This window comes from Dermacentor variabilis, chromosome 1, assembly GCF_050947875.1.
Source record: "Dermacentor variabilis isolate Ectoservices chromosome 1, ASM5094787v1, whole genome shotgun sequence".
Classification (NCBI taxonomy): Eukaryota; Metazoa; Arthropoda; class Arachnida; order Ixodida; family Ixodidae; genus Dermacentor; species Dermacentor variabilis.
In genome coordinates this window covers 51,362,498-51,386,571 of record NC_134568.1, presented here as the reverse complement: position 1 = coordinate 51,386,571, position 24,074 = coordinate 51,362,498, and the positions used below count along the sequence as shown (strand labels likewise).

Genomic DNA, 24,074 nt, shown 5'->3' with positions numbered 1-24,074 from the left:
TAAATTTCGCCCCAATGGATCACCAATGGGCTTTCCGTTACGTTTCCGTCACTCAAGTGAAAAATTGGAGGTATCAAGCGGCAGAGTATAAAAAAAAAAATGATACGTTGGGCTTTGCGGGGCTGAGGAGCAAGCAGCTCTATAAAGCCAAACCAGGCTAAACATAGAGGGAAGAGAGAAGGCAAGGACGCGTCGGCACTTCTCCGCATCAAAGGACGACACTAAAGTGTTCCCGAGCGCGACTCTGGGAACTTCTGGAACTCTAACACGCGGTCCCGCGCGCATTGCGTCATGCTGTATGTCAGTTGCATCATAATGAGCGGCACGTATACACATCGGGCTGACGTCAGCGCCGCTCAGCGGCGTGACGTCGGCCGTCGCCCGCGGCGTCGTCGTCGGTCGACGGACGAGGTCGCCGTCGAAGGCCGCCGCCTCGGCACGCGCGTCAGACACGGCGGGTAAACAGGAAGCGCGGACGACGGAGGAAGACGCCGCCAGACGACGACGGCCCCGTGCGAGGCCCGCTGCTGCCGCCACCGAGCCACGGTCGACACCTAGGCGCACACACACGGCGAGTGCAGAGCGGCCAGCGAACGATACAAGACGGGCGCCGTCGTTATGGTGCGGGTGCCCCCGTGCCAGGGCTGAGCAAGTCGGTGGGCGGTTCCCGCAGTCCCGGAAAGGCTTGCACGCCTGCAGGCCCAGGGGGACTTAAAAAAAAAGTACCGTGTGCTATCGCTGTGTGCTGTTTTAAAGGCTGCCGGTATGCGCCCAAGTCCCAACGTAAGCGGGCTGGAGATACGGAGGAGCAGTATGTGTTTGCCGGGAACGTGGCCTCCAAGATTGCGCCGTTTCAATCTCGAAGGCCACGGTCGGGAAGGAACTGCGGAGTCTTTATAGACGGCACTGACGCATTGCCTCATGAGGCGCACGGTGCCAGTGCATTTTCGTCTGCAGCGACACGAGTCAGGTGATTCTCGCGGGCCTTCGTGATTGCGGATCGGACAGTGAAATGGCGTATTTTATGTGGGAGATAAGAACAAGCGCCGTAAACATGGCGACGTCTGCGTTTATGTAGCATTAACATAAATTAAATCGAGAACAATTAAGTCGAAAACGACTATATGGTGTGTCGTTGTGTTTACATGTTCGTCTATGTTTGTAACGGTGACCATATTCGTGCTACAAAACGTATAATTGGAGCTATGAAAGGCTTAGAAAGCAACCACGGAGATTGACTTTCCCGTCTAATTACACGTATGCGAGGTGATCTCATTGCTTCCTACCTGTTCGCGTTTCAATTTATGCTCACGGTGCCTACGTGAGATCAGCGTCATTTGAGGGCCTCTGCAAATGATTATGTATACGCGCATCTGTTCCTGACACTTCACGCTATACAGACAACTTCTTTTCTTGCATATCCACGTTTCTTTTTTTTTTTTTTTTATGGCCGCGCAGTGCACCTTTCGAAACTCCAGTTGTTCGCAGTAACTTTGTTTCCCAGACTGTTCACCGACCGCTTGGCCTCACGAATCGCGCAATGGGTGCTGCAGGGAGCGAATGAGACTGACGGAAGTTTAATTCAAGCAGAATTCGCGAGAAACGGTAATCACCGTGTCTTTATATTTTTTTCTTACTCAGCATGTCTCTGCACTGCATTGAATAAAAATTGCCGGTGCCAGAATTGCGCCGGCTGCACGCTGACTCAGCGGACATCGAACCGGTCGTCCCTATACCACAAACCTAAGTGAAACGTTGAACATTTTCGACATTTAAGCGTTCTCCGTGGCTCTCTTGAACACGTTCTGTTGTGAAGGATCACAGCTGCTCCGCTACATAATCTACTGGCCGTATATACATGAACGTTTCGCTCGAGATATGTGAAAGGATGCAAAATAAAAAAAAAAGAGACCGTAGGAAAAGGGAGTGCAATCATGCATTTAATGCGAACATTGTGCAATTGCGAAAGCCGTCGTTCCGCCGTCGTATACGAAGGCGGCGCAGTGCCGTGATTACGGCTGGGCGTGGGTGCATGCATGGATGCACGCGGTGCGGGTTTTGACCGAACACGCCCGAATGAACACGCGTCATGTACCTAGCAGGTTGATTAGTGAGACCGATGTTCATAAATGGAACGATTGGGCATGAAAGAAAGAAAGGAAAGAAAGCTGCAAAGAAAGAAAAATCCATCTTCACGATGAATGTCGACGTTAAGACGAAGCTTTAGCTCGGGTGCTCCTATATAAACACATGTAAAAGGAGAATTCGTTTTTCTCGGCAACCACAGCACCAAATTTGGCGAGGTTTGTTGCATTTCAAAGAAAAACTTAAAATATAGTGACTGTTGATTACGACTTTTTGATTTAGGTAGTCAATTTTTTATTAAAAATTGGCAAAGATCTAAAATTTTCTGAAAACGAAACTATCAAGTTTACAGCTCTGTAACTCAGCAATGAAAAATGATATTTCGGTTCTGTGAATTGCGTCTAATAGTACATCAAAAGTGGTCAACATACATATGTTACACATGAGTGTACAAAAAATTTAGTACTATGAAAATACAGGTTTTGCAGAACCCTTCTACGCAACGTAACAAATTCGCGTAAAGTACAAAATGACGTATAGAATTTGTCCGATTTAAGTTAACTAATGGGGGCCGTTTACAGAACCGCGATATCTGTTTTTGATGCAGAGCTATTAATTTGTAAACTTCATGCCTCTATTATTTTTTTTTTAAACTTTCGAATTTTCGAGAATTTTTTTAACGAAATTCAGACCCTAAATCGAAATTGTGCTTCCAACAGTCACTAGTATTTAATTTTCTCTCTCAAATGCAACAAATTTCATTAAACTCGGTCCTGGGGTTATCTCAGCAAAACGTTTTGGCCTTTTACATGTATTTGAATAGACCGCGTCGGAGTTGGGCCCGAGCTAAAGCTTCCTCTTAATGCGATTAGCATTGATGCAATGTGGCGACGCACCGTATTGCCACGATTGAACCGCGTCATGTATGAGGTATCTATGCCCAGCCGGGTTCCTATCTCGTGTTTCCCACTGAACACACTGCGCCGTCTAGTGGCGGCGCCGCGAAGTCCGCGCGTGGTGCCTGCGTGAATATATGTATTCATACAAGATGGTCTCAACACATCTGTTGCGGGTTCAATTCCTGTGGCGCATGCCCAGTGGCCCAAGCTGGCGTCGACGGGATTCATTAAAGAGCGCAAATACCTAGCGGTACATATACCGAGTTGCCCAAATTGGTGCAAAGGAGGTTCATTGACAGGCGCACACAGTGGCACATACATAGCGATACAAGTTGGTCCGACAGTTGGTTTCGTTCCCTCAGCACAGCTGCCCGATGCTGAACCCATTGACTACCATTGACCATGGACTAGCCGGTGAGTCAAGTCAGCGGGAAAGCGGTTATAGACCCAGCCCGATAGAAAGATAGGCATAAAGTCCCATAAAAGTGCGCGAAGTTCACAAAGAGTGCTAATCGCATAAAAAAAGAAAACGAAAGGTGGGGTTTAATATTTTTTTTTTCTGTAGAAGTGCTACTTTTTTACGAGAGGTAGACATTATGTGCTCGTTCACGACGCCGAATATGTCGAACCACGGAACGCAGTGCCATAAGGAGTCCTGGATAAGGTCTACGTAAACGCCTTAATTTGTTCATCTTGCGGGGCTGCATATACAACACATCGTCAGAGCCCTCGCTCCTCATGAGTGCACATTTAGGGAGAGAGAGACACCAGTGAGACTTGGCGAAGAATAACCTGGAATTGGGGAGATGCGGCCGCGAGGTGGAAAGAGGCGCGGTTTGTATACACGGCAAAGCGCCGTTTTTCTGGAATAAGTTAATGCAACGGCTACTATTCGAAGATCTGCGGAGGAGATATAGAATCTACACGCCATATGCGGCAAACAGTGAGAAACGGACGAAGCCCGTTTCTCTGCTCTTAATCACGCTTTTGCGCTGTTTGCCGTACATATGTCGTCATATACCATCGACCCCGCCTATCAACCACTCTGCATGCCTAGCCCTATATCCCACATGAGGGGTATACTGACTTTTGGCGGCCCAAAAGCCGTTCCCAATTCCGTGCGAAGTTTGAAGAATCTGTGGCAGGCGTACAAATTTGGGAGCGTCCTTGCGCAGTGAAAATGCGATTTGGGATCAAACTGCAGTGGTCAGTTGGGCTGTTCCAGCGGCTTTACAAGCTTCAAATACTCCTCTTTAAACAACCTGTAACAGCCCGTCTTCGAACGACTAAAAAGTCGTTTCAAAGTTGCTATATCTACAGTCACAACATGAGACGCAAAATGATATAAGCCTGCTGGTGAGCCGGCGTGGCCGGTCGGGCCGCGGTGGAGCACTCTTTACGAACGGATATCAAATTTGCTGGTAAGAGTAGCACTAATAAATAACGTGAATGATGTCCCTCCTGCAGTGCTTCCTAAAATTGCGGTACCAAAGATAATTTTTTTAAAAATATAAATGTTCTGTTTTGTCATTCCTATTTTAGTCATATTTTACAATGCTATATGTGTACAACTGTGCTGCTCATCATCACCCTGTCGATACTTTCCTGGCAGTGCTTGAAATTTTAGAGTTTGAATTACCCCGACAGGCCTAGCTCCATGTGAACATGCTTCTCTTGCACACTACTACTCGGCGTGTAGATATCCACCGCTAGTCCATGCATTTGCAATGGCTTCGCATGAATGATGCTTAACATGAACTTTCATGCATGCGGTCGCGAAACCGACATAGATTTAATTTACAATTATACAGAGGAAAAGTCTTTGTTATAAAAACATCTTTAATTCCATTTTACATAATAACGGAGAAAACGTCCATACACTGCATGGCGGGGCAAAATTCCGTTCTCTTATGCGCATTGTGTCCTCAAATATTAAAGCGGAACGAGTGACTGTTTTATTGCGGTCGTCGTCACAGTATTATGTCAGTCAAAACACGACTTTCTTTTCTTTTCTTTTCTTTTCTTTTTTTTTACAGTGATGCGTCCAATTTTGCCAGGCTGCGGCGACTTCACGCAAGTGCACTGGCGGATCAAGAGGAGGAATCCTGATCACCCCCCTCTTCCTTCTCCTTTCCCCGAGATATGCTAGCTCTTCACCGCCCCCATCTTGCCCTTATACACACATACGCACACACTCTCAGTAAAGCCTCTTCCTCCCAAAAACATACTTTGAAGCGCATTCGTTCCGCTCAGCGGAAGGTTTGCCGACGAGCCGTGAATGTCGTACCGAGCGAAAATGTCGTTCGATCGCACACGCCGTGTCGTCGCGGCGCCCGTTGAAGCAGCAGTTCGCTGCCTCTTGCCTTTTGCAAACTGGTCTCGCGCGCCACGCGCGCTCTGGTCGGCAGAACGAGCAATCGCGCGCGCGAGAAGTTCAGCATTCAAGATGGCGGCACGCAGCCGACTGTTTCGACAAAAGCTCCTGCGCGCACCCGGGGCGAGGCGTTGTCCGAGACGGGACGTGTTCTTGGCACACTTCGTACGAAGCAGAGAGGTAACCGACTGCAAAGAGTTCGCCGCGGGGCCTGCATGCGAGCTAAAAGCGCGCAGTCCGCGCCGGTGACGGCGGTGCACGAGGCGGGCGCGAACGAGCGGAAATAACGCCGCGGGCATCGGAGCGGCCAATATCGCGTGGCGCGCAGATGCGCGCAGTGCATGCACCACCAAGGCGCCTTTGTTGCGCCGCGGTGCGTCGCGCCGTCGGCATTGAGGAGGCCTCGCGAGAGTGATGGCGGCCGGGCACATGCGCGCAGCCCGCAGGCGGTGCGCGCCAGCTGGACGTTGATCGATTGAGCTCTCTTTCAAAGCAGCATCCCTTTTAATGATGCGCGCCAGCGTGCGCCAAGAAAGTCCACCCGCGCACGCCGGCCGCTCTCGGACTTTTTGTGACCCCTCCTGCTTTGCGCATGACCCCACGCAAAGTGTCCACCACTTCCTCTCTCCCTGCATAGAGAGTCGCGAACAGTCCCAAGCTGCTGGCTTTAGAAATGCTTCGCTAGTGCAGAGCGCCTTAATACGTAAAATTAAATGGAACCATGAGAGCGCCGGCGCTATGTGCATGAGCCTAAAGATTGTCAGCCTTTGCGCACCCTTTGGCGTGTTCGACTTGAACCGTTCGGCAAGGAGCGACGTTTACAAAAGTCTTTATGTTCAGTGCGCAATGTGCAGAAGCCCGCGAATAAACGCAAAGTGCCGCGAGCGGCTAGTCGCGCGCAATTTTTGCGTGCATTCGCGGGCATGTTTCGTGCTCGAAAAAAAAAAAAAGAGAAAAACACTTTTATGCAGCACGTATCGAGCAACAGAAAGCTCCATTATTTAAAAAGTTTTTGTGCGCAAACAAACAGGGACAAAGAAGAGGAGAGTTTTGCAACAGAAAGCTGTATCGGGAGTTTTTCGTGTTGCTCTATAATTTTCTCATTCACGTTTTTCATTTAGTTATAATATTTGACAAGTTGATTCGTGGCGTCGCACTGATTTACCGGCGCTGAGTTTTCGGCGCCGAAAATAAAAGTATAATAAAGAGCAAGGGGTGATGGGCAGGGGGGAGTGTGGCCTTTATCCGCTATTATTAAACGTTTTTCCGCCAAACAAATGTCACTTTCGGAAACCATATTTTGCCATATGTTGCAATTTTAGAGCGAAGCCCTTAGGCGCCCTTTCCTGCGGGGGAGCGTCCGCGTAACCGAGCGAACGAGCAAAGGACGAAAGAGTGAACGCGAGCCGCAGCGGGGGATGAAGTACGCGAAGAGGGAAGCGGGGAAGGAGGGTGCAGCGCAACCATGAGGAGGAAAGCAGATGAGCGTGTGGCGAAATTGTGAAAAGCCCAGTGTAGCGACGATGGCTACGAGATGGCGCCAGAATAGCGCGTCTCGTCTGGGAGGTCTGTCTGCTGCGGCTACGGTGAATCGCGCCCACGCGTCGCCCACGCGCTGCCTCTCGCGATCTCCAGATTAGCGAGGCAGATACGCCGCACTCCGTTCCGTTTGCAACGTGGCGCAACTGGTTGCAACAGGTTGCCCAAGCTAATCAACATATCGCGAAATGAAAACACGTATATATACGTGTTTTCATTTCGATCACGTTTTCATTTCGATCACATTTGTGGTCTACCCAGCTCTATAGAGCTGGGTAGACCACAAATGTGATCTCTTTGGCGCAAACAAGGAAGGGCGGAAGGGAATAAGGGGAGCGCAATAAGGTGCGCTCCCCTTATTTTCTTCCATCTTTCCTTGTTTGCGCCAAAGCGATCATGTTTATGGTCTACCCAGCAATATGAACCGACTAGCCCAGCAACATGTACGTATAGAGCTGCGCTCAAATTTTGCATTAGGGAGTATCGTGATCCTCAGTGAAGTTTTTCTTACTAATTTGCTGTGGCTCTTCATTGCCTATTTAATAAAAACAGTGTTTACACCGCACAAGAGTCTTTAACATATGCATTACACATTGTACAAGAGCGTGTGCCATTCGTCGAGAGCATACGGGCCACGCCGCGTTAGCTGACTCTGCCCTGGGCAGCGCATGCTCGCGTTGCATTTCCCACGCTCCATGGCAATGTGGAAAGCAAACGCGTGCTCTGTGCTTCCAAGTGGGTGCAGTGCCGTAGTGATCTCCAGAATCCAGAAAACGGCCCGACGGCAGCTTTGGGGTGTCCTGAATTCTGTTTCACGAACACTGTGCACGTATTGTTTCTTCGATACGCGCACACACGGCGTAATCTGAATACTGGGACGATGCTTTCTCGTTTGTTTTCTTATTTCGGTTTTTTTCGATTTTTCTTACTTCGGTTTGTTTTCTTACTTTGTTCTCTTACTTCGCGGGCTCAAAAGTGTAGGGCTCTGGATTAATTTTTGCCTCCTGTGATTTTTGGCTGGCGGCTCATTCTAAGCGAAGGAACGTTCTTGCATACCTCCTGGCCGGGAACCGAAGTCACTGCCTTATGCTGAGCAGCAGAGCGACGCGTTGCCTTTTCTTCTACATTCTTTTACATTTCAACTCCTCTTATAGGCGTGTAATGAATCTGTGCTGGTATTTCAGCCAATCTTGTAGAGATATAGTTATAACTATCACATTCCGTGCACTTAATGGCAGACACTAAATTCATTTCAATAAGGTGTCGCACTTTAGGTCCGCCATTCTGTTGCTGTTCTGTGTGGCATTCTAAGCAATCTCTGGACTGCATCCGTTGACTCCGACATTGCACAGCTCGCGGTTCGCGCGCGCCGCCTGATCTCGGAGAGCATGCTGCACCGCGAGTTGTTGAGAGAGAAAATTGAGGCTCGCCATTCATGAAACTTCTCTTGCACACAAGGGCCGTTCGCGATCGCGAATGAGCCGTCGTCGCCGGCTGATCGTACTCTTATCGCACTCATTGTTATCATAAGTTACGTGCGCCTGAACGCTGGCCACTGTGGAGGCACTCTTAGCTAAGAGAAGCGAGAGAGAAAAAGAGATAGAAAGTTTAATGATAAGAAAAACAGAGAGGTCGGCCTGAGGCACATTCCTCTCGACATATACTCTGCATTGGGGAAGGGAATAGGGACCGCGGAGCTACAAAGATGGATTTTCCATCTGAATATCCGCAGAGGGATGGCTGCTAAACTCAAACCGTATATAGGTCATCTGCGCAAAACCAAACTGCATAATGTGTTCCGTATTCGGAGAGACGGCGGCAGCTGTTCATTTGTAGAGGTGTGCGTTATGCCAGTCATTTCTTATCTGTCATTTGGTACCTTGTTTTTGTCTTCGTTTTGCTCTAGAACAAATGGAGTAGCCGGTGCTCCCGGAAAATACTTGAAGGGGCGTGATAGCCTGGCTTGTCGCTGTTTCTGTCGACTCCCGTTGATTCGACCCTTGCGGGGCCTCAAGTTTTGGTTGAATTATCCAAAAGGTCGATTTAACAAATGGCGGCAAAGCGAACGGATTCATTATATATAATCCTTGAAGTAGACTGTCGTTATCGACAGGCTTTAGTTCCATAGAGTATTACAATAACTGTACATGGCGTCATTGGCCAGTGGCCCGCCCCGCGTGTACTTTAAGTCGGCGCTGACAAAATTCTCAAAATAGACATCACTCAAAGCGCAGTGTAAATATTCATTATCACTTAGATACATGTTGCTGCCGTCACCGTCGTGGCCTAAGGAAGCAGTTGCGGCGTCTGCTGAATTTGTTGTTTACAAGCTCTTAGTAACACCTGCGCGCATGAGGGGGAGCCGGTGCGGTCGAATTAACCGAAGCGCTCTGCTTTCGAGCCCCCGCAACAGCCGCGTCACATCAGGGAGGAGCTTTGAGCCGGTCATCACTCTATTGCATGCGTAATCATGTGAACGACAATTAAAATTTGGAGTCGGATATCTCGGAGCGCAGATATGCTAGAAGAATTCTTCCGATACTGTGTAGAAACACGACTGCCTCTAACTTTTTAATACAAACATGCCCGCTTACTGCAGTCAACAACAAGTTAACTATTCAATCTTAGTTCATTGGGCTGCTGACAGCGATAATTATCATATCACTTTGTGTCCCCCTGGCCACATAACTTATTTACACAGGTGGTCTTCATGGCCGCAGTGGTCACAGGTTGGGGTGTCGGTCAAACCTATGCGGAATGCATATAGGCTTTAGTAAAGGCAACGCCCAACCAAAGTCGATATAAAAGCCTGGCGTCTCTACGGCGAAGCTGTGGTGGCGCTCGAAGACTTAGTGTGAGATCAAGTGAGTACAGTCGCGTATTTCTTAAATGTGGCTCATTTCATTGCGACGCGGTGCACTGCCGAGCAAGTAAGCGGAGCTTCCGTGCCGCGTCAGTTCTAGAAAGAGGAATTGGGACGTGGTGCTCCTCAGTATGGGCTGAGCGGGCAGCGTGATCCGCCCGTTCATTGCCGATAATCCCGCAGTGGCTTGGAAGCCACTGGAAGGTTATTTCATGGCCTGCATCACTTATATGGTGTAACGTCTATGTAATATGAAATATTAGTTGCTCGTGCGGTCCGCGTCGTAAAGGTGACAGTAGAGACTGCAGTGCCGCCTTCGAATCGCAGAATATTGTCCACTTGTGTGGCGGTTCATCACCAATGTGATGAAGGGCAGTAAAGAGCGCTGCGAGCTCTGCTGCCGTCGATGTTGTCGCGTGGGTCGTCTTAAATTTGATTGTTGTAGCTTTCGCTGGTACGACGATTGCCGCCGAGCCTGCCCGCAGCACAGTCCACAGAGGGCATGCCTTCGCCACGAACTTGACCAACTGGACGACCAACCGCTATCCGATAAAAAAAATTCTACAACATCGAAAGGACCTACCGTCACAGAAGAAGGCCGTTCAAGCGCTATTGCGCTTTTTGCGATCTACCGGCCTGTGTGCACGACTTTATCTGAAACGCCTTTTGTGTACGTGTCTCCATGTGTGCGTGTTTCTTTTTTTTCCTTTTTTAGCGTTTTCCTCTCTGTTATCTTCCTAACCCCTATCCCCCATCCCCAGTGTAGGGTAGCAAACCGGAGACACATATCTGGTTAACCTTCCTGCCTTTCCTCTTCATTCTCTCTCTCTCTCTACATAGGTGGTCTTCGCGTGCCTCCCAGCGCCTAATTTTAAGAAACCCACAAAACTTAATTTTGAACACCTTGCATATAGTGGTATTCACGCGATGGACCAAAATCCGCCGACCAGCACCGCACGTGGCTCAATGCCACCCACTCTCGCCGCACGCCAGGACGAAGCAGGTGAGCTGCTGGCGGCGCAGTTTGACGCAGCTCAGTCGCCTCATGCTTGTCCGCTGAATTTGGTTGGTCGTGTGAATGGCCCACATATAACCAGGCACCAGATTCGTCAGTTCTTTCGCGCGCAGGCTCCAACAATACGATTCGATATATTCATTGCTGATGACAGCATATTCAGTAAAATCGAGCCTTTGCGGATCCTGATACTTGAGCCGCGGCGCGCTAGCTAACGGTAGTGCAGTGTTGCTGAAATGCTTCAGAATCAGAATCAGGATCAAGTTCATTAAGTTTATAGCAAAAAACAACGTGAGGATAAACGTACAGAAGGAAGTCCGAGTTCACTAGGCTGTAGGGGGGGACCTCCTGTCCAAGGTTACGAATAAGTGTAGTGACTAAACTAAAACAGCGTTATAACAACAGTAAACGTAGTTGTAGCAGAACAGAAAAATTAACGCAGATAAATATTTAAAAAAATACGAAACGAAAACTCTAAGCAATGAGCATTATACTAAAGAGATGAGTATAAGCCTAATAATTCAGTAAGTAACAAAACAATTCTTTTTTAAAAGCACCAAGTGATGAACGGTGTTTAGATAGCTTGGGAGAGCGTTCCGAAGAGATAAAGCACAAAAATATGAGGTATGTCAACCATAATTACTCCATATTGCAGGTAGTAAAAACATTCGATCTGACGCAAATCTTGTAAGATTAGTGTTAAGCAGATCAGATATATATATATGTGTGTGTGTGTGTGTGTGTGTGTGTGTGTGTGTGTGTGCGTGCGTGTGTGTGTGTGTGCGTGTGTGTGCGTGTGTGTGTGTGTGTGTGTGTGTGTGTGTGTGTGTGCGCGCGCGCGCGTGTGTGTGTGTGTGTGTGTGTGTGTGTGTGTGTGTGTGTGTGTGTGTGTGTGTGTGTGTGTGTGTGTGTGTGTGTGTGTTCGTTGTGCAGATGATGCGTTTATACTTGCTTCTGGCGAATCCATCCACTCTGACTCTAAACTTAACACATACCTAACCTAAATAACATTTTAACCTGGTGCCAATGTGACTCCCAGTATGAATCCATCAAAGACCAAGTTCATGATTTTCCATTCAAATCACAAGGTTCCTTCACATTATCCTACGGTCAAGCTTAATGACATGCTCATTGCTCCCGTTAACGAATTCTCCTTCCTGGGTGTTATTCTTGATGTCAATTTAAAAATATGCTAACCACGTTGCGCACTTACCGAGGAAACTAGCTTATGGCATTAGAATTTTAATCAGAGCCATGTCACTAGTTTAAGACTCCGAACTTAGTTACACTGCACTACGCATTCATTTACAGTCACATTAACTACTATAACGACATGGGGCAATACTTACCCAACCCATTTATCCTCTATCGAGAGCATACATAACCAAGCCATTAGAGTATTAACGTTCAGTGCATACCGCAGCAGTGCTTTGTTTTTTCATAGTTTTGATATACTCGCAACTTCTAGTTCAATTAAATACCATCTCGCCACTATCCTGTTCAAGTCATTGTATCATCTTATACCATCAAATGAATTTGTACTGTTGATCTCGCGTCTGGTTAACCTCCCTGGATTTCCTCTCTCTCTCTCTCTCACTATATATATATATATATATATATATATATATATATATATATATATATATATATATATATATATATGGTTTTTGCAAAAATGCAATGCAAACACTGCATTTTTTTGAGCAAGTTGATAGGTTGAGAAAGGCTGGGTACCCGCGCGCTGTGATGCTGGCGTCATGCGCTACACTAATGAAAAAACTTAAACATGATAAAGAACAATGCACAAAGAATCAAAGGCAGGTGGATATAGCTTCCAAGGTTTCCGTGATTGCGTATGAGCACGGCCTTTCACACAGACTTAAAATGTTGGCTGGTTGTTACGAACTAAAAGTGGTATTTTCGGCAAAAAACAAAATAGGTAGTGTGTGTTCTAAGGTTAAAAATAAGTTCGAAAGTAAGGATGATGTAAAGAAAGAATGTAGTGTTAAACATCCGCGGCAAGAACCAATTTGTTGATTGCGAGAAGAACGTGCTTTATCAGATTCCTATGACGTGTGGTCATGTGTACGTAGGGCAGACAGGCTAAGGGAACACTTGCCTAGTCTGAAAGGACGCCCTAGTACGCATTTGGCAATGCATTGCAAAGAACATGATTGCTCACCTTGTCTTAGTAGCACCGACATTTTGTGTAGGCATAGGAATCAAACCGCGAGAGAAATTTTGGAAGCGCACTGGATCGAAAACCAAAAGGAAAAGTGCATCAGCCATCCTTCTGTTTCATTGTTGGATAAAGAAAATTCGCTTCTGTCATCACATCTTTAACGCATTTTATTGTAAGTGGTTGTTTCATGCGCCTTACTCTTTTTATCTTGACCGGGTGGCTTTGGTTCATGTCTTTTTATCACAAGTGTTGTTATATGTGCTATAGACGTGCTCTGGTGACTAGATCGCGCAGCTCTGTGGGTATTATATGCTCTATAGGCGTGCTCTGTTTGACTAGGTCGCGCAGATCTGTGGGTATTTAAGCAGGTGGTGCTTCAAAAATAAAATCAGTTGTTAGAAAGCGCTCGTCCTTGTGTTGCTGCTCTTCGTCCCTGTTTGTTTGCGCACAAGAACTTTTAAGATGAGCAAATAAAATTCATGAAATGCTACGTTAGCGTCGGTATAGGTTTCAAAATAAGACCAATGTCGGCTATACATTTAGCAAACTCATCTTCGTTTAGAATAGATTTCGTAAACTTGACAGCACGATTATGCATAAAATGTCCATAAGAAAACAAAACGCTATAATGATATAATGAAGCTAAGCCTAAAGAAACAAAGGTTAACATATTTGGTGCAATTACAACGGATATCGTCAAGCATATTAACATTCAGGTCACCCATGATAACAACATTCTTGTGCTCTAACGGTAGATACTCTTGTGCTCCAACGATGAATGCGAGCGGTAGATACAACCAAAAATAAGTTTTGGTATTAAGAGGCGATGATGGGGCATCTAGTTCTATCCAGACAGATTCGCAGTTATCCACAGCAATATGAGGGTCAGATCTACGTTTGTAAGATATGGTGGGTGAAATGAAGATGGTCGCGCCGTTGTGACTGCTTGTTGAACGATAAAAGTATTGTGATGTGTATCCTGGAAGGCCGAACAAGGTTTGTCGTCTGGCGAAAGCGATGTTTCTGACATGCAGACCAGGGAAAAGGGATTATTCAGAGAGAGAGTAGGAGGGCGTTAAAGTCATCACATTTTTTTTAAGGATTCGTGCGACAAAATGTATTGGTGGTACACAGGAATTATTTAAAGAGCACTTTAGCCAATCAATGGAAAAATACAAGATGATGTGGTGAGGTTAAGTTGATGGGTAATCTACCTAAGGTGCTCGAATCTACCGAAATGATGAAAGGTCGGCCTCGGTGCGAATGCGATGAACTCTGCTATCATTTGATTGCCTTGCTTTAATGTGACAGTTGTCTGTACAGACATATTACCATTCCTTTTTCCTTTTCAGTGAAAGAGCCTTGGTGAACAGCCTTTTGTCGTCAGGGGTCAGGTGATCATTTACAAACACTGGGTTGTGGCGAAGGCCAGGGAGGCCGAGGTCATTCGCATGAATTTTAACCTTAACACATTTGCTTAGAAATCATTGCATTTTATCGCGAGAATAGAAGCGTGCGATATTGTTTTTATTTGAGTCTGTCTTAGTGGAGACACGGTGAATGACATCAATGTCTGAGTCGTTAATGGCACAATTGATTGTAGTAGCTACAGCCATCCCGATGGCAGCGCAGTCTTCCCCCTGAGAGAATGGAATTCCATTTAGTTTGACATCGTGAAGTCTCGAGTATTGTACTAGCTAGGACACAGGGACAATCAGTGATTCGTTCCGTTTCTTCCAGTGCCTAGTTGGCGACAACAATAGCAGCGTTCTCTGCTCCTATAAGTCCTCAACGAGTGCATTGAGCCCAATGACGCCTAAAACGAGGCTTTCCTTCAGGTTTGGTACATCATGTTCAGATGCTTGTAATTTGAGTTTGCACTTGTCAATAAGTTTCGTAGTGATTTCTTCAAATCTACTTTTAGACTTCAAGTTGATGAAGTTTTACCATGCTGCGCGTTACGTTGTCTCTCGCGGGGCGCCAGTTATGCATCCGTAGCCGCTGCAAGTGAACAGCAATTGCGGTGAATGTGAAGCATCGATTGCGATAGCAAATTATTAGATAGCTATACGAAGTAAGGATAGTAGTTTCTTCAGCCGTATAAGCTTGTAAACATTCGCTTACTAACTAAACTAACAAGTACGGTGACACGTGCGCACAGGAAAACATGGACACATCTCACTCGATGACCGCGCACACTGGCTGTCAAAGCGCTGGAGTGAGGAAGCGCGGCAGCAGCAAGTAGCGAATAGACCTTAGTGCTGCCTCTCGCTTCAACGCGAACTAAGCGGCGAGAACACAGTGCACACTAAGCTATCAGCACTCGGAGCAATCTGCTCCCATTGCAGATGGCTTGCAGGACAGGGCCCGCGCGGCCGCCTCATACACAGCGGCCACCAAAAAAGAAAGCCCCCCCCCTCCCGCCCACCCAGAGCTTTCCACGCGATGGAGGAAGGTGGCGCTTTACCTCCCCGCTTTCCTACCATTCGCGCGCGAGATTGAGCCACCAGCGTCGGCTCACCCTCGCACGCTTTCACTCGCACACGCAGCATACGGCGACGATGTTGTCGCACGTGGACTTTATACGGAACATCACGGCGACGCCGACGGTGGAAATGTGTCTGGAGTGTCCATATATTGCTATCACAATAAAAAGACAAGGAAAAGAAGGCGGGGCGCGTGACGTATTCGTCATGCGATCCTCCGGCTCCGGTATGGGAATACACAGGGAAGGAATTTAACTTGCAGAGGCTAGACGGGGCGAGTGAAGAGAGCGTCTATTTTGGCGGTGACGCTCGCCTCCTGAAATCATGGGTTCGCGTCGTTATCTCTGCTATTAATGAACTCGTTTGAGAAATTCTTGCGGTAGTACACTCCTTAGAGGGCACCTAACAAGTGGGAGCGCTATGACGCTTCAGATATTTCGAGAGTCGCAGCCGCGCTCGCATGACGAAGCGTCGGAAGCCGGGAGGCCGCTTAGCGACCCGAGCGCTGTATCGACGGCGGCGTCACACACTACGTTGGTGTGCGCGTGGCCTCCGGTGCTGCACTGGCGCGTCAGTGCGACCTGGAGTTCGCGATGTGCACCTCCGTTTCGAGTGTTCGCGCCGAGCCGGCAGCGGGAGCCCGACTTTCTGACAAGCCACGTGACTGCTGTCGCAAGCGCACCGAGCGCACGGCTCGAGCCGAGCCACGCGGTCTCTCGCGACACTCGTCGCAGTACGGGCCTTCTCGGAAAGTGGCCTTGTCTCGCGACGTCCCCCACCGCTGGCAGCTGCGCGCGCCAAGGCGCCCCCGGGCACCACTCCTGCTGGGCGCAGCTGTGACGCCGCCAGTGCACACGGCGATGTAGCAGTTTTGCGGGCCATTGAATTTGCAAGGCGGACATAGCATTCTTTGTCGGCGCCGCTGGCCCGATCAACAGAAAACACATTAACGCGGCTTCAAGTACATTCGTGCATGACCGCGTCTTTATCAGCCACGTAAAGAGCAGTTAGGTTTGTTGGTACAAGTTTTACCGATGTCTTAACGAAGCAGTGTCCGCTCCAAAACGAGGGCAAGACTGCCAACTTACGATAGATTCGTTTACACATCGTCTCCACAAGGCACGAGATCAGTCTGCAGTGCAGGTATAAACTGTATGGGAGCGGTGCTCGTTTACTCAGAAACTGACCACCCATTGATACATGTGCTTTGGTAAAGAGCCAGGCTTGCGTTGATACTATAGACTCGCGTGGCAGAAGCTTAAACGAGCTCATCAGCTAAACAGGGGATTTCAGCAAATATTTATGGTAAACATTTGCAATCTTTTTTGCCACAACCTACAGCGACCTGGCGTCCTCGGTCGTTGCTCGATAGAGTTGTGTGCTGAACCAGCATGCGTGCAGTGTGCACGTACATTAACTACTACTCCGCAGTGAAAGGGCAGCCACTGAAGAGCAACGCTGTGCTGCACACTACAGGCTCTGGTGCGAAGACAGTTGATGACCTTTCTCTGGGTGTGACGGATCAGCTTTTGTGTCTCGTTCTGCGTGGCGCGTGCTATCTGGACTGACTCAGAGCAGCAATACAGGCCTGTTCGCACTTACGATCCAGTGCGCGACTTACGCATGGCGTGTGACCTTAACGGACGCGAGCGGGCATCTCTCCAACGTATTCGGTTAAATGTCGGAAATACTAAATACTTCGTATTTTAAATTAAACGGATAAGATCGCTCCTTTGCCCTGCGTGCAACTTACGCTAAGCCATGGCCCACTTGCTCATTGCTTGCAGGCTATTTACATTCTAAAGGACAGCCCCACTGAACATTCATCAGAGACAGTCATCCCTTGAGCTGCATCACGTCATTGGCACATAGATTAACGCTGCGTCTGCATGGAACAACGAAGACGCTTTTAAACTTCCTCAGGGACACTGGTCTCAATGAGGTATACCTTAGTTTTGAGCAGAAACAGCGCAAAATAACAAGACTTGAGAGAGGACTGACATGTCGTCTGTCCCTTTCTCACGTCCTTTTATTTTATGCTGTTTCCACTCAAGTCATGAACCAACCAGCCCCAATCGTGTGCTTCTACTTTAGTTTGCTGAGCGTCGTGGTGTACTTTTTTTTTTTTAATTGTGCGCGCTGGTGTATCTGTGTCGTGGACTGTGCACATAATTTCATTTTTCATCATACCCATCGGGAGTAGCATGCTAGCCGTGCCACCAGGCAAACCTATCTAGAATTCATTAAAGCCCCCCCCCCCCCCTCTTTTTCGTTCTCGGTGAGACGGTCACGCATGTGACACTTGGTGCCGACGACATGACAGCCAGCTGCCGCGAGATTACTTCTTGTGTACTTAAGTGCGCAGACACGGCTAAGCTAACAGCGCAGGGCAAAGCGCGAACAAAGAGAGAAAGAGAGAGAGGAGGGAAGACAAGGTTGCATTTGGTTTGCTACCCTACACTGGGGGAGGGGGAAGAAAGGAAAAAGGAATGAATAAAGCAGAGGAGTTACAGAACCAGAGCAGGTTTCCGGCTGGATGTCATGTGGGCTTCGGGAAAAGGGTCATAGTGTAAAACACACGAAAAAAAAAAGTAGAAGGGTTCTGCCGGGCTGCTGCTAATAAGCAACGTTGACTCAATTGAAGGCGCTGCTGTTCTTTTGGAAAAATAAGTATAGCATTGCTGCGACAGCTGAGCGATAACGTTTTGTTTCCTCGAGAGAACACAATTGTTCTCTTGTCTATACGACCCATGGCGATCAAGAGAAGAGATTGATGGGCTAGTTGGTGCTGCATAACTTGAGGCAAAGCACAAAAAAAAAAAAAAATACACGAGGACAAGAGAAGGCGCTGTGTCTTCGTTGCCTTCTCTTGTCCTCGTGTTCTTTGGCGCTTTGCCTCAAGCCATGGCCATCCTATATGCGCCATGGGTCGCACTCGCGCCATCCTACATGAACCGAAGAAATGAGTGCTTGCTATAGGCAGGAGGGGGGATGGGGGGAGAGTGAGAAGGCACTTTAGCTTTTCAGGCTTCGTCGCTTCTCCGATGAATTCTGCCAGGTAAACTAGGTCCTGATACGTGGGAGCACGCTCCACGGCACGGACGCGATGTGGTGGCGAGGAAATCAGCGGCTGTCCCCGTGCAGAGACGCGCGCACCGGGCCGCCGCCGAACGTCCGAAGCGCGCGCCGAGCGCGAGAGAGGCGTCGCGAGTCCCTGAGTAGCGGACGTCACCGACCTCGGGCGGGTTCGTCGAGGACGAGCTCCTGGCCAGGGATTTCCTCCGCCCACGGCGGTGTCCCGCCGATGGTAAACAAGGGCCGCCCTCCTCGCCCGCCGCCAAGGCAGTCAAACCGGCGCGCCGCCAGCAAAGACTCGCAGCGAGTTCCTTTCAGTTTGCGCGCGAGCCAGCCTTCCTTCCCCCTAACCACCGCTGATACTACGCGGCGCGTTCCCCGATCCACAATGGTATGCCACAAAAACCGCTCTCCGCGGCGCAATCTTGGTTCTCGCGCCCAAAAGAACGAACAACCACTCGAACCTGGCGCTTGGCAGTGCCCGCACGGCGAGGCACACACGCCGCATACACGCCGCAGCAACAAAATAACAGAACGCCATGACGCGCCCGCCTGGAATTCCTGGCGTTTCGCAGTATTGCCTGTTGCAACGTGTTCACTCTTGTTTGTACCGTATCGTCGAGAGCGGCGGAACAATCCCGTCCGGCCCCGCACAGCCCGCCCAAGGTCTTTTTCGGCGCTTTCTTGACACGATAAACGCGCAACTGCTACTTGAGCGGAGCGTAGCGAGCAGCCTGATAACGGGGCGCGGCAGCACCACGTTGTCAATGGGGACGCGTGTCACCCCCGACCGACGAGACACTTGTCGACGCAGTTCGTGTTAGCCAAAACACACACACACACACACACACACACACACACACACACACACACACACACACACACACACACACACACACACACACACACACACACACACACACACACGCGCGCGCGCGCGCGCGCGCACACATACAACAAAAAAGAAAGGAGTGTGCCACGAAACGGTCACTCATTTCTACCCCAGTTTTCAGGTCCGCTTATTTTGGCGCTATTGTGCTCAGCCAAAACGGCTTTGTCACCTGGCATCCGCGTGTTTCCTTTAACTTACGCAAGCGTGAAAGAAAAAAAAAAGGGGGGGGGCGGGAAATAATCAGGTCGAGTTGTGACTGCTTATTATTAATTTACGCGCCATGTGACCATCGCACTTCATCAAATGTATTTTTGTAAATTATTGCGATTACTAGTCGTAGTCCAGCCGGCTAGTTCTACAGGATAGCGACTGGTCCCATTAACAGTCGCTGTAAAGCGAAGAAAAAACAGTTAAAACTATCAAATTCGCTTCCCATGCTGGAACATATGGCTGTGCAAAGCGACGCGCTACGTAAATGTGTGAGTCTACGCAGGACACACACCAACCAGCTCCATGACAGTCCGCAAAGTCAAATCGTTTGCCGCCCTCATCAACGGGTCGTCTTCTGCTGCAGCGACAGAAATTCAAGTTATCGCGCGTGATATCGACAGCTTCAACTGCACAATCACCGTGCGCTCGGGCAGCTAAGGAACAATACGCAAAGGCCTTCAAAGTTGTCTTTGTTTCTATTACTTTTCAGAATTTTTAAAGCTCATCTAAATTGCTATTTCTCTCAGAGCTAAAAAAGAGGCATCATCCAAGATGGCATCCCTGCAAGCGCTTTTAAGATCTGTCAATTAATTAATAAGTACTTCAATATATCAATATTTACATACGAGCCCCAAGAACAGCCGTGAGGCATTCGTTCTTGGGCACTCTTATAACGCTTGTGTACAGCGCATGAAAAGTGACGTATGAAAACATGTATTGAATAAGGAAATCATATTAGAATACAATAAGAAATACAGCAATATAAAGCCACAGCTGCAGTTTCACAGGCACGAGGCGGTAGGCATTCATATTGCCTGCACCACGTTGCAAGAAAATAACACGAATACAGTGTCGCCTATCTGTCGCAGGCTTGTGTCATTTAAAATCAATGCGGAATAGCTCTCATGAAAACCAGGACGGTGGATTTTACAAAAGGTGTTGACATTTGCGGAGTACAATTATTACGTCTTCACAGAGAAGGCGGCATAAAGTGCCGTTGTTTGCAAGTGTTATTAACGAAAAAAGTATTACCAGTCTGCGTTGCCCTTTTCGGAGCTAATGTGACCGTTAGGAAGGAGGTCGGAGCAACAGTTTTTTTTTTTTTTTTATGTGTAAAAGCTCGCGGAGAGAACAAGGTCTGCCTCACCGCGCCTCGATCTGAGGGGGGAAAGTCAACGCGTACAGGTTTAGAGCTGGAACAGCAAACCTGGGAGGAAAGAGGCTGCGCGCATGTTTACGGGATCTTTATTTACACCTTCTTAATACTGTCACTATATTGTGCTGACAGCGCCGTTCGATCCACACAATCGAGGCGAATTCCGGCACTGAACGACAGGCAGCTAGTGCATAATTTAAAGGACGAGTCAGGGTTTCTGTATACTCTCTATGCAACCAACAGATAAAGCCTAGGCACCCGTGGACTCGACAGTTTGTGTAGGAGCCTGAACGTGCTAAAGAGAGCGCGGCCTCGAAAAAAGACGCCATGGGTGCCCGCCCGAGGCATTTCCCGTGTGCAAATGTAAGATAGCGTGATTCGTGGAAGGGCGATATAGTGCCTTTTCTTGCGATTTCTTTAAGAAAAGCGCGTTTTCTCGACTCCCGTCTTTAAAAGCGACAATGTCTGATTGTAAGAAATCACGTACGCGGGCACAGGTGACTGACTTGGCGAAAAGAGGAGTGTTTATTCACGGCGCTTGCATCACTGAAAGACATTGAGAATAGCAAAGGTGCCAGAACTGAACCCTGGGGAAAACACACACACACACACACACACACACACACACACACACACACACACACACACACATATATATATATATATATCCCGCTCTGGTTTCCTCGCTCGAATTCTAAACCACCTGTGGGAGCGGCACTGTGGAGATGAGCATCGCCTATATAAAGCAAAAAAATAAAGAAAAGAGAAAGAGAGAGACGTGGTACTTGCGAGGTAGGATACCTGTTTTTGTAAAGCGACCCGATCGTCTTTTCGATTAAGCTGAAAACCAGAAATATACGGTTGATGTCGCTTTCGCTGTCATCAAGAGATCCTGACGTCAGCGCGCTTGCATCCGGCATGCAACATCACCGTCGTCATCGATCGTCGACGATTGCGAGCACCGCGTTGAGCGCCCAAAATTGGTGGGCTAGACATAGATGTAGACGCGAAACCTCGGGTTCGATTCTGAGAAAAGCCGGAGACTTGCGAAAATTGTGCGTCACACCGCCCATATATAGTCGCTACTTAATACAAGGGAGAAGGTCCCATAAAAGCTGCTAGAAAGAAAAAAAAACGCATTCAAAGAAGTATCTAGGTAACCACCTGAAAGAGGGTCCAGGCTTTGGCGACGGCTAAATGTTTCGGAAGTGCTAGAATAAGTATAACGAAGGAAGATGGCGATCTACGCGCAACGCGTTTCCAGAAGCAGGAGCCACGAGGCTGGTGCTGGATGCCGAATACACCGTGCTTTAATATTTACAGAGCCGAGACCGGCCACGCTTGGCTGTCAGAGAGCCGGTCGCACTGCACCCCGAGACGACGGCCGACGCTGCGCCGCTGCCAGGGGCGCGGTCACAGCTGAACGGCTGTGCAGCTGCGGCGTCGCAAGTTACCTTCAGAACCACAACGCTGCTCGCGCATTTTGCCGTGAAACGAGAGAGTGCGTGATGCATAGAGGAGCGACGAGAAATGGGCGTACGTATATGTGCGCATTGCATAATAAAGAAGCATCTTCTTCCATCTTCATCTTCTTTCATCTTCATAATAAAGAAGCATCCTCATTTCCCTCTCCATCGTGGTCGATGTTGGCGATGATGGCTTCACTAATATGTCCAGCATGAGGATTGGCTTCAATTTCCTGTTGCGCACAATTAGAGCCGAACAGCTTTTTGTGAATACGGACCCAGAGAACTGGGCTCGAATCCACAAATCCTTTCATTCGTAAGTTCTCTTTGGCATTGGCTTGCTGCCTGCGCCAATAATATGTAAAAAAAAAAAAAATCACGATTCGCTCACGTTTGCTCTTACGAACAATTCTAACGTATGATCGTCATGTAGTACATCCCGCAAGGTTGCAGCGACAGCATTCTCGCACTTCGGCATCCGGCCGTGCGCAGAGGGAGAAGATCCACCTCTTCAGGGCCTGTGTTCACAAAAAAAAAGTACTTGCACTAGAGTTGTTCGTACGAATATGTACCAGCCAATGGTAATGACGGGGATATTGATTAACCGAGGCAGCTGGCCAATGGCGAGCAGCACTTACGAACGAACTCTTTGTGAAGTCAGCCCCAGAATCGTTCTACTGCCGTGCATAGCGATGCCAACCATCGGCCCCGAAATGGCGAGACATGGGCTGGTATGATGTAAGGATCTCTTTCGATCAATTCTTTTCTTATCCACCCCCTGACAACCGGCTGATCTCCCTGATAACGTTTTGGGAGCGCCGCTCGGACCTCTGATGAAGAGCGAAAAAAAAAAAGAAATGAATTGGAATGGAATTGGTACGCTATCCCTGTCATGGATCTTTATACGTCTACATTGTAGAACGCTACCTCCGCATGGCGATTTGAGCGAGTTTCTCGAAGTTCATGACGTGAATGTAGCGCAAAGCACCGACGTGCGGGAAGTAAATAGGTGTGTGGCTAGAGTAAAAACACAGGCGCTGTACTTGTACTTCTTAGGCCACTTCTCTTTCTCTATGCGAGGTGTTTATAATGTAAAGCCTCGTCATAACAAAGTTCAAGGAGGAGCCGAAATTATTTGTTTATATACATTAATTCGTTATATCTATTACTTGATTATATCCATTATTGCTTGTTGCTTCAGTATATTCCCAATGAGGCGCACAACTTTAAACACACATAGAAGACTGCATTGGGTACGGGAAATCTCTAGATGGCCACGTATGCGATGAAATTTTAATAAATCAGCAAGAGAACGTGACACAAAACGTGGCGCGCCGGCTCCGCAACTGATCCAGGCTGATCCGCCGGTCGCACGTGGCTCGGCTTTATGAATGAGAAAGCCAAGGAACCTCGCCGCATTAGCTTGACTTGGCCGACTCGTGACCTCCGAGATTGCACTGGTGTCGATGCAATCTCGGAGGCCACGCCTAGCTGTGCCAGCCTGTGCGGCGCGCCGCAGTGAGATAGAGAAGTGGATACAATGACCTTTCGCACCGCCACGTGAAAGCAGCGGCGCATTATGGCGATTGCGCTTCTTACCCGCGGCCTGTGCGACGCCGCAGACAGATAGGGCGAAGTGCGATGGCGATTATGAGCCGCTGTCATGGCCGCTACTTATGCGGAGCTACGCTAGCTACGCGCACTAGGCGCGTAGTCAGAATGCAGTAAGCATGACTAGCCGGAAAGACAATTGTGTTTTCTTTTGGATTGCAGGATGCGTTATATAAAATGATATATAGGAAGGGAACGACTCAACGAAATATGGGGGATAA

General features: G+C 48.4%; 1 long non-coding RNA gene across 1 annotated transcript; it reads left to right on the top strand.

Annotated features, from left to right (window-relative positions):
• The first annotated feature begins 413 nt into the window (after window positions 1-413).
• LOC142577845 (uncharacterized) lies at window positions 414-22,291 on the top strand. Its single transcript, XR_012827079.1, has 3 exons — window positions 414-970; window positions 5,021-5,538; window positions 22,100-22,291. It is a non-coding gene; the product is annotated as an uncharacterized LOC142577845 (long non-coding RNA).
• Window positions 22,292-24,074: the final 1,783 nt, after the last annotated feature.